Source organism: Cupressus sempervirens, chromosome 10, assembly GCF_028749045.1.
Source record: "Cupressus sempervirens isolate cs-2001-9-10 chromosome 10, ASM2874904v1, whole genome shotgun sequence".
NCBI classification, from domain to species: Eukaryota; Viridiplantae; Streptophyta; class Pinopsida; order Cupressales; family Cupressaceae; genus Cupressus; species Cupressus sempervirens.
The window spans coordinates 587,700,864-587,712,753 of NC_143127.1; the positions used below are offsets into that span (position 1 = coordinate 587,700,864).

The window sequence follows — 11,890 nt, forward strand, 5'->3', positions numbered from 1 at the left end:
GGAGGAATTTGCACAGTTGACCCCTAAAGGGGGAAGATAGTTATTGAAAGAATCAGGAATTTTAATATTACCTGAGTGGGACATAACTAATGCTATGATTTTTTACTCTGTTAGGAAAGAAAAGGATGTCCAATATAAAATTAAGGAGGAAATTTTGCAAGCACATAGAGGAATAAAGTATAGCAATGATCACCAAGCATTGGTGATTTGATCTATTGAAAAAAGAGATAAAACCAGAATACAAGAAATATCAAGTACTGAGCATACAAACAATATCATGGTGTACAGGTTAGATGAAGTGGATAGTGAGGAGGTGAATAGAATGACTAGAGAAATGATGGACTTTGGGGTAGTGGTTGCTAGAAAAGATAAAAATAAATTCTTAGAACTCAATGCCAAGTTTGAAGAAATATTGAAGGCGTGTGAAGAGAGAGGGAATAGGATACATCAACTAGAGACTCAAGTATCCTAGATGGACAAGCAACTAGGAAAAAGAAAAGTGGGAGAATCTAACAGGCCTAGAATTGTCTATCCTCGCCTCCCAATTGAGACATTTAAGTCATCTCCAATTATAGAGCTACCTAATGCTCCACAAAGGTTAGAATTCTATACTATTGAGGAGTTTAAGGAAGAAAAGAATAAGCTATGGGCCTTACATGTTGAGCTAAATAATTAGTATGAAGATAAACTCAAAAAAACAATCTTATATCTAGTAGATAAGATTGATTGGCCAACATTTTATGAGAAATTGGTGAAAATTTTGGACATGTGGAATGAAATAAGAAGTGGAAAAGATACTTTAAAGCCTATTATGAAAAAATAGGGTGGAAGAGATAAAGATATCACCCTTTTGTGTATCTCAGTTATTAGTCTATCTTGTGAATAGATAGAAAAAACTTTTGATATAACTAATAATTTGTCTGAGTTTGATGAGAAGATGGTTGTAGTTCAAAAAGGAATAATGATTTTCCTTTCAAGATATTTAGGTGAGAAATTTGATCTCTTTTCTCAGGCACTTAAAAAAATTGATAAGATAAAAGGAAAGGAAGAGTGGAGGAAAGAATTAGATGATTTATTGTGCCAAAGAATGAATGAAGTCATAAATGAGAAAGGAAATTTGCTATGGGCAATGAAAAATGAAGAATTTTTTTTAAGTGCATCTATTTTATAATTCCATCAGAGAAGAGTTTGTTGAGATAAATAAAATAAGAGACTTTGTGATTAAGAAACAGTGTAAACTCTTGAGTTTTGATTGGCTCGATGACACAATTTTCAACAAATGGATGGAGGATTTTGTATATTCAAAGAAATTGGAAATAAAGAAAGATGATGTGGACCAGGAAGAGAATCAAACAATTGATACATCAGCAAAAGAAGACAAAATAGAACAACCAACCTCAATGATAAGTACAATAGTTCCAATTGATGATATAGCAACGAAGGAATCAGATATAGATGTTGTTTTAATAGTACATGATGATGTAAATGGAGAGCCTTGAGTTGAAGTAAGTCTACAAAAATCAAAGCCAAAAATATTACAAACAAACTTATTGGCTACATCTTTCAAGGAGTTACAATAGCAACAAAGCCAATCATGAAATTTGTAGCATTTTAAAGTGTAATGAGAGTTGGTCCCACCAAAAGAATATTTAAATGTAAAGTTTTTCTATTGCACAAATTTTTTTCTTTTTGTGACAATAACAATGTAAATATCTTTTTGTTTGAAGGATAGTTATCAATACTCTCTAAGCCTAAAGCTTGTTGCATTTCACACTATATAAGTGAAATTCTAGGGCTAGAGAAGGGGTCTGAGTCATTGTATAATTTTAGTTTCACTAAGTCTTGTTTGGTCTAGTCTTGATGCAAACTTTATGATGTATTTTCTCTACAAGTATGTGAGAATACATTGATGTTATAGGATCTTGATGCCTTGTCTTGAGTCATTTTGAGTTCTATTACAGTTGTTATACAACTTTCAAAGAAATTAATACAAAGATGAATTGTCCCCATACCTTTTCTTCCTAAATCTTGTCTCCATTTCTATTATCTGGTTTTGCATAAGCAAAGTTTTTTCAACTGAATGCGATTAGCCTAAATTGTATATCATTTTCACTATTGCTTTTAATTCAGTGAATTAGGTAAATGCTTCAGTGAATATGATGGGATCTCCATGGTAGTAGAGAGGATATTTGTAAGAATTAGCTTTTAGTGAGAATTGATGACAACATTGATTGTAATGTAGCCAATTAGGTCTAGAAATTGGATAGACTCTGAATCCCAATGGATGAGGCATTAGTTAATTAGTTCAGTCTACATATAAAGAAACCATAAATAAGCATCAAGCTTAAACTCAAAATCATTTTTACTTTAATGTTTGAAGAATGTCAAACCTGGTCAACACTTGTTTACATTTAATTTCTTAAGTCTTAGTTAGCTTCTATTGCCCAGAATTACCTATAGATCTAAAGAAAAATTCTAACCAATTTGTTATTAGGGATGTGTATTATTGTAAAAATATCATGGAATGAGTGAAATATCTAAGCAATATCAAACTGTAAATCTTTCATCCCTCAAGTACACCTGCCTTAGTTTTGCAAAGCCAAAAGAGTAGAAAATCTTTTTGATTTTGTTGAAGTTGGGTCCAGATCTAAAGCATAGATAACTGTTTATGGGAATTATCTAATCCTTAGGTTTTTTTGATCTTTACTATCGTGGTATTAAGTATTTTTTTGCTTAATAGTGTAAAAACACCAACAACCCCAAAAGCCCTGTCAAAACTACTAGCCGTTACACCATAGTTTTTAAAAGGCCTATTCTTTTATGCCTTTTCCTTCTCCATCTTAGTCTCCTAAAGCACAATAATATCTAGCTTTTGGTCATGAGCCATATTTCTAACTACATCAACTTTACGGTGGCTATTCAGTCCCCTTATAGTCCAAGATGTGATTTTCATTTCTATCTTGGAGTAAATTCTAGAATAGTAGTCCACTTTCCATCAACTATATTTTGTGAACTTTATTGTTCTCTCTTATTTTTAGGATATTTCTTCCAAATTTACCAAGAGAACCACCATTCAATTTGACAATAGGGGATACTAAATCAAATTATTATTTTTTGGTTAACATCCATACCACATATGATGAGGAAGATCCTTCCTTCTTTTTCTTCATCTTATTTCCACTTTTCTACTTTTTTCTTCCATTATAGTTGAGTTCTCTTTAAACTATCCTAAGAATCCTCTATTCTATCATAATCTTATGGATTGGTTGACTTTATGCATTCAACCAAGGGGGACTCAAAACCCAAAGTTTCATTTATTTATTCCTCAAAGAATGGTTTTGAATATAAAGGATTTCCTCCATCTAGAGAGTCTTCCACTCTATTCACCAATATTTGATTTTCATTAACATTGTCTTGAATGTCTCCTTACTCAAGTCCTTCCTCCTAGCTAAGCACATCTCTTTATTTTGATTGTTATGAGATTGCAAATTATTCAAGATATTCTCATCCATCTTGTCATTGTTACCAGTTTTTCTTTCCTAGGGAGGAGGAGGGATGACCTCATTCTCATCTTTAATATTAATATCTTTTTTGGTTTACCAGGTCCTCTTCAAGATTAGTTTGACCTTCAACAAAATCCTTAGTAGCATCCTTTTAGACCTCCTTCGTAGATCCAGTATTATGACCTTTATCATGCACAATCTTTGGTTTCCAAACCATTCTTTCCACTTGGGCTTTCTTCTTTTTTGGAGATTCCTTTCTTAACAACCTTTGGTTTTTTCAAACATTTCTTATTTTGGTGCCCAACCTTTTTGTAGTAAAAGTAGGCATTAAGGAGGTCTTCAAACTCCACCTCTTAAGACCATTTTCATAGTTTAGAAATAATATAAATCTTCTAGGGTAGATCCTTTAGTTGGTTCACCTTAACACATATCCTTGCATAAACCAACCTTGACCTGGCAGCCATCTTATTATCAATTGTCAATAGTTCTCCAAAAGACTTGACCAAACCCTTAAATACATTTTCATGCCAGAACTTGAGGAGAAGACTAGGAAGTTTGACCTACACAGGGGTCATTAAGAAGAAAGCATATAACAAATCCATATTAGTTCTCATTTCTTCACCGTTAGAGAACTTTTTCTAATTGACCACAAACCACCACATAATACCATATTCAAATCTTCTTTGGATGTAAAAATAATTGAGAAAAACCCTTTGGCCATATTTGTAATGTCAACTTAATGATGAAGGGCCCCATTTTCTTTTGACCAAAGGGCTTAGATTTTCAATATCAGGGCCCATCCCCAAAAATTTACCAAGGTAAATTCCATCAAAGATACCAAATGATCCATAATGGGATCTGGGATAAAAACTTGAAATTTTCCTTTTTCACAACAAGTATTTGAAGTAACTAGTGGAAGCAAAGACTTACTTGTAGGATTTTTCCCAAATAAAGAAGACCATAGGGGACAATTTTCCAAATCACCCTCCCTTGCCTCACCAAAATCACATAGAACATCTAAACCTTACAAAATATTTGCCACATGTGAAGGCCCTTCCCCATAAATTATCCTTGTGGGGCCCCAGGAACTATAAAATCTACAACATCTTTGACATGAACCACCAAATCATCCTCTATGTGCTTCCCATCATAATTGAAAATCAAAACTCCACAACCATTTCCCATATCCAACTTTCTGATTGAATCCTCCATTCAAAATCTCCCTTATTTATCCTTGAGTATGTGATGTGAGAACATGATGTGATGTTCTTATGGATTTTGTAACTATGTTGATGAGTTACATATGTGTTCATAATTTTATTTAAGTGTAGGGAACCTAGGTGCTCTAGGTAAGTAACTCATCATAAGTGATGCGACCAAAAGTGGTCACTAGGAGTTCCTATGTCATGGGAAACCGATACTTAGAATAACTACTAGGATAGAAACTAGAGGAATGATAATAATACATTAATCAAAAAAAAATGTGGTTTAAGATCCACATATGTGCTATTAAATTATTGGGGTCATGTGTAGCCACTATAAAAGGTCACAAAGTGTCAGGGGCCATGACTACAAGGGTAGATACCAACAAGAAAGGACATGCAATGACACTCACCTAATCAGTGTTTTAAAACTTTTTGGTTCTCAAAATTGTTGGTTGAAAACCTACAAGATTTTCCTACTTGATGCTAGGAAATCAACACAAGTTTAGTCAACAAAGAAGGTTAAAAACACACTTACTCAACCCTCACTCTTCAGGCTTTGCAAAAACTAGGTGGTTGTACCTTCTAATCTCAACTCATATAGAGGAGAAAATTTGCTAATGTAGACTTAAAATTGATACTCTTGAGTAGGTAAGTACTTTTTCAAGGAGAAATCAAGTGATAATATTCTTGAAATTTGAAATATGAAGTAATATATGCAAGCATGAGAATGAGACAAAGAATTTCACCTTCCACTAAATTGAACTTTTTTTAGAAAGAATAAAAGACCAGTCCTTTCCTAATGGAGAATAGACTCAATAACAATGTTTGTTGCAATCATCCAATCACTTGGAGACAGGCATACTTCTATCAGTTGTTCGACATAAAACTTGAGATTATAAAACCCTTGTTAAATCAAATTTAATTCCAATATTATTGAAGACCAATTACACAAAACCAATGCATAGATTCTATTTATCAAATATTTTATTTCTTCAATTTTGATCCATCAACAACAATGTAAATCTAGGAAGATGATTTGTAAATTCCAATAGTTATGATTTATTCCCAAACTTTAGAAGAGAAATATAATATTTTTATTAATCATGAAAAATAAGTACAATTGGGCATTGATTGGTTGCAATGTCTATCCCTATATTGCATATTCATATATTCATCTCTTTTTTAATATCTACATCCTTTTTCTATCAAGTCTTGGTACCCTTTCTTATAGAAAATGAAAGGGTGCAAAAGAGCTTCATACCTTTATAGAAAAACTAACTAATAACTAATTGCAATCATTCACAATTTTTTTACAATGATAAGCTTTTGTAAGAAGCATATAAACAAAATATCATAATTATCGAATCATATCAAGAATTTCTTCAAAATGTTGGTTCCCACGAAGATCTTCAAAATTAGCTAAGATGGCTCTAACCTCAGCTTTATCTTCTTCAAGCTCTAGCTCCTACACATTAATAATGTAGCTAGCATATTTTTTTTTGCAAATCCTAGGATGTTATGTATATGTTGTTAATGACATGAAGTTGGTCCTCCTCTGATGGCATGATAAATTTAGTTGCATGATTGGTTTTGGGTCATCCTGATCCTTGTATGTTTGAATGGGCAGTCTCATGGTGAAGAGTCTTTAAAACCTACATAAAAATAGAACAAAAAATTTGCATTATAAGGACATTTCTGAGAATGTTTCCTTATAATTTCCTTACTCAATAACAGTTAGTAATTGCATTAAAATCCAATGAGCAGATCACACACACAAATGCAAAGAAATTGTTGCATCTAATTTTGTGCTAAATTAAGAGAGAATGTAAATGTACTTGGACTTAAATACCCATGTCCCTTTATTCGAATTTGAAAACATATCTTCAGAAGGAAAATATTTTCTAATTTGGCCCAATGAATAGACATAGCATGCAAAATCATGAAATCAAAATTCCAAGAAATCTAGTCCTGCGATCTAGCATCATCGAGCAGACAGAATCATCTTGAATATGAAATCTCAAAATCCTATTCCTAAAATCACAAAATTAAAAATAGCTTATGACATCATTCCCAAAATCATGAAATTGGAAGTGTTGTGATGTGGAGCCTAATCAGACTTAAAGGTTTATTTGACATAATTTCTCCCCAGATTATTTCTATGGGGATTTGGTGGCAACATCCCCAAGATGGGGTCAAGTGGCAGCACCCCTGTGGGGTCCTGGGGCACCCTAGGTGCATTCCCTATGGAAATATAGGGTGGGGTCAAGGGGCAACGCTCCCATGGGGGTTTTTGGGAGCAGCATCCTCGAAGCCAAAAATGACCTTATATTGTAAAAGGTGTCAGCTGCTATTTTTCTATTGGACAACTTATTCTAGGGTAAAAGTAAAAAGTTGTGTCACCTTTCAAGCTAACTTATCAAACCAACTGAATTTGAGTATTTCTATCTAAAAATCAATTTTGTTCAAGCATATGATCTTGATAAATTAATTCTAGCTAAGTTATATATGATCTCACACTTTTCCAATTGGAAATGTTTATTGTGTATTTTATACTAGTTTGTATCCAATTTCTACAGAAATATAATTATTTCAAAAAATTGACGTTTCAATAAATCTGACTATTTTTTATGATATTTTTATAATAACTCATAAATACCATTTTATAGATCTCAAAGTCAAGAATATTTTTATATAGAGTTTATAGTGTTTTAATTAGATATAGTATATTATAATTGAAAAATTCTACAAGCACGTATTTTAACACTCAAAAATATGTTTTTAAAATTAAAAGTGACCAAAAGTAAGGGGGTCGGCCCATAAACAATCAAAAAGCTGGTAACTAGCACATTACCAGCCAGAAACACCAGCAGTCAAAAAAATAACTAAGCAAAGATCATAAAGTCTGCAGCCACAAACAAAGACCAACGACTAAGCTAAAACCAAAAAGGAGACAAACTAACTAATAGATTTCCATACTATCCAAAAAGGTACCCAAGCCAACCCAAGTCTTAATTACAGCTGATAACCAGCAAAACCAATACTGTCAATAAAGTATTAAAAGTCTTTGGATCCAAAGATCCCAGTAACTGATAAGAACATTAAAAAACTTAGTTTTCCTTTTTTCCCTTCCCCTTTGCATGTAGTAGGATCTGGGCCCAATCATTAGCAAGAAACTTGAAAAGCAACTTATGGTCCTCCATGTCCAAGCCTGTGTCCTCCTTTTCCTATGCCAGCAATTGAAGGGTTGTTGTCATAGCATGGGTATCTTTAAGGTCAAATTTGCAGAAGGTGAAGAACCCCTCCTCCAAATCTTTGACCCTTCTTTCCATATGCATGTATCACTCATCCATCACCTCGGTCCTATCTTTAGGCCCCGTGTCTCCCTTTGCAACAACCTCCTTCATTTTTTGCACCTGTGATTAATCCTACAAAACTTGTGGGTTAGAGGAAACCTTTGAATTCTCCTTAAAAGGGGATGAAATGGTTATGGGGGAATTATCCTTCTTGTTGTTGTCTTCACAAAAGGTAATAGGTTTGAAGGAGAAGCTGGCAGACACATGGGTGGTCTCAATTTTCCTCGCTTTTCCATCAGACACCTGGGTTTGAGTATCATCCACCGAATTGTTCCCAGAGTTAAAACTTTTCTCCCCCTCCTCATTACCATCATCCTTCTTGGAGTTGGAAATATCTTCCTCCTCCCTTCTATCACTGTTTTTGCTAGAGCTATCTTCTTCAAGCTCCTCCATTGGGTATCTAATGGACTTCTGTTTGCACCTAGCCTGGGATTGGGCAAGCCTACCAAACCTCCTTCTAGGTTTACCCCCACTATCCTCCCCTGAATACTCTCCAACAACCTCCACTAATTTTTCAATTTTAATCTTCTTGTTTCCCTTTTGTTCTAAGGCTATGTCATATTTTTTCTTTTTCTTAGTTTCCTTACTAGGGAAAGGCCTGGGGGTGTGCATTTTCGTCCCCATACTTGAGCTTGGGGGGAGTTCTAACCATGGCATGGGTTTTCCACAACCACCTCTCTAGGGGGACACAAGGTGAGGTGAAACTGATAAAGGCAAAAAATTAAGCCTTGATGAATTATGGTAAAATTTAAACCTTTACTCTTTTTTTCCCTAACATCAGCAACCATGTCTTCAAGAGAGTGCAGAAGAAAAAAAGGAATAGAAATGAAGTCCCTATTTCTGAAATGATTCAATAGAGGAAAATGGTAGTAATAGCATACACCAAACCTACCCTCCAGTGTCAGATACCTCATAAGGACTAGGCACACATCATCCTAGGGAGTGGGTAACTTATCTCTTTTAAACCCACCTCTGTAACGAATCGGCTCCTCATCCTCCACGAAAAAGCTATTCATGCTAGCCTCATTAGTAATTTTGGTAACTTTCCTCCATTTTTTTCCCTTCATGGAGAGATCGATTGCCATGGCGATTACTTCCTCTATGACTTGGAAGGTGATACCATTGATGGTAACCTTCCTATCATTCCATCTATTCACAAACTAGTGCACACAATTCTCATCATATCCAGCCATTGACATCATGTAGGGCAAAAAAACCCCTTCCTTCAATAAAAACTAGGTAGCCATTCTATCCTTAAAGTTCTCAATTTTTGTTGGCTCCAACTGATTCAGGTCCCTCCCTATTTCAATTTCTCCAATTTCTGACTCCCCTTCTTCAAAAATATGCATTTGAACTTTTTCGGCTTCGATCTTTCTGTGACTACTCTCCTTAACTCTTTTGAAAGGATGAAAATAAAAAGTGTTGACCCATGTTTTATGAGCTCCAAAATCCCATATCGAGTTATTATGGGATTCATGGATGTGAAAAATCATAATTTTCTCACCCCGACGATTTATGACACCCTAATTAATAATATCTTTCGTACTTCCCTTTAGAGAGCAATTTGAAACTTGCAACGGGTTTCCATAATTATGAAAAGACATTTTTCTTAATTTGTAATCACTCCACTTATCGTTTGTATGGCCACGTCTGTCCTTTATTTCCAAAACACAATAGTTTAATTTAGCGACTAAAGTCGTCGTCTTGCCAAATTTGGCCTTACTTTTAAAGTTTGTAATATCATCTTGAATTTTTCCCACCTTTTTCCTTGGATATCAACACCCTTAAGTCTTTGTTGAGATCAGCTAAATTCTCCCAACATGTGATTACCATTACATTAAACACCATGGCAGCCGCCGCGTCTGCCACCTGATTGCCCTCCCTATAGATGTGTTGCAGCTGGGCCATTTTCATTTCATTCAAGATTTGCTTAATATCCAAGATGATATTTCTAATTTTCAATCCCGATCTAGCCTCCCCCTTAACCAAATCAATCACTAATTTGGAGTCCCCTTCTATTGTTAACTCCATAATTTGTCTTTCCCTAGAGAGTTGAAGACCCCATAATAACGCCATAGCCTCGGCCACATTATTGCTACCATTCCCCACCTTACCTGCATAAACCAATAGCACATCAACATTCCTGTCCTGTAGCACACCTCCAGCAGCTCCAAATCCTCCTTTTGCAACACCATCAAAGTTCAGTTTATACTATGTTATGGTGGGAGGTCTCCATTTTGTCTGTTGTCTCCTCCTCCTAGCTAAGTTATCAAAAAGGAAGAAATCCTCTTGAAAACCCCAATTTTCAGCCACCAGGCCTTCAAGTCTACCTGGCTCCTCCTTTGGCATTTTACATTTAGCCACACTTCAGTTTTTCTTTAACAATTTATTCATTATTCCAAAAACTACTTCCACTGTCTTAATTTCCTCCCTAAATATCCTATTATTTCTTTCTTTCCATATGTGCTAGCAAACATATGGTGGAATAATATTCCATAAAAAAACTAATCTCGGGTGGTAAAAGGGGCAACCCCAGCACTCCACAAACTGGCCCAAGTTATCCTTCATAACCCAAGCCACACCAAAACTTTCCCAAACCTTAGTCTAGATCCCTAAAGCAAACTAACATTCTATGAAAAGGTGGGAACTACTTTCTTCCTTTTCCTTACACAGACAACAATGGTTTGTTATATAGAACCCCTTTTTTTCAAATTGTCAAGTGTTAAAAATTTTCCATGCTGTGTCGTCCACCAAAAGAAATTAACTTTAGGAATAAGGTTAGTAATCCATACCTTATGCCACAAAATTGGGCTAGGATCCTTACTAAACATGAAAGTATATACAGATTTTACAATGAAGTTCCCATTTGGGGTTAAGTCCCAAGCCATAATATCCTCTTGAGGTAGTAAGGGGAGTCTCTATTCTTTTATCAATTCTTCCAGTTCCTTTAAAAGAACAACATCCTTATGTGAGTAGCCCTCCTTATGAAGCTTCTTCCACCTCCTCCCTTGATCAATATAGTCCCCAAATTTCCCCCCTATATCCTCTTTGAGAAGTTCCATTAAACCACTATATTTACTCAAGGCCAACGGTTTCCCATCCATCCACCTGTCTTCCCAAAATATGATATTGAAGCCATTCCCCACAATCCACCTCAATCCTTCTCTTAGCAAACCTCTATTCCTAACAATATTCTACCAAATCTTTGAACCTCCAGGGAGGTCATTATTATATAGGTTCCACCTAAAGGAGGTATTAGACAAATATTTAGCCTTCATGATATTTCCCCATCCCATGTTTCCTTCCGCCAATCTCCAACCAATTTTTGTGAGGAGAGCTTTATTAAGATCCTTCAACCTTCTAACCCCTAACCCCCCCTTAAATTTTAGTTTGCACACCTCCTCCCAATTGACTAGACTCAATTTATTTTTATCCTCTATCCTTGACCACAAGAAATTCCTTTGAATTCTCTCAATTTTCTTTGCCATGTTTTGGTTGATTTTGAAAATGGATAAGAAGTAGATAGGGATTCCCTGAAGAGCAGTAGTGAGCAATTATAATTTTCCAACATTACTTAATATCTTCCCTTTCCAACCTGCAAGCTTCCTCTAAATTCTCTCCACAATTGTGTTCCAGAATTCATTAGTTACTTCCTTAGTAGTAAGGGGAAGACCTAGATAAGTGTTCGGGAGGCAAGCAAATTGGCAATTCAAGATTTTCCTAATCCTTCTTTGAAGTGAGGCTTTAGTGTTAAAGAAATAAATCTTACTCTTATGGTAATTCACTCGCTGCCTTGAGCTTTCTTCATAGTTGTGTAAAATCATCTTCC

At 35.0% G+C, this 11,890-nt stretch overlaps 1 pseudogene; it reads right to left on the reverse strand.

Annotated features, from left to right (window-relative positions):
* LOC149535235 (mitogen-activated protein kinase kinase kinase YODA-like) overlaps positions 1-10,410 on the reverse strand; it is a 130,626-nt pseudogene extending 120,216 nt beyond the window's left edge.
* Positions 10,411-11,890: the final 1,480 nt, after the last annotated feature.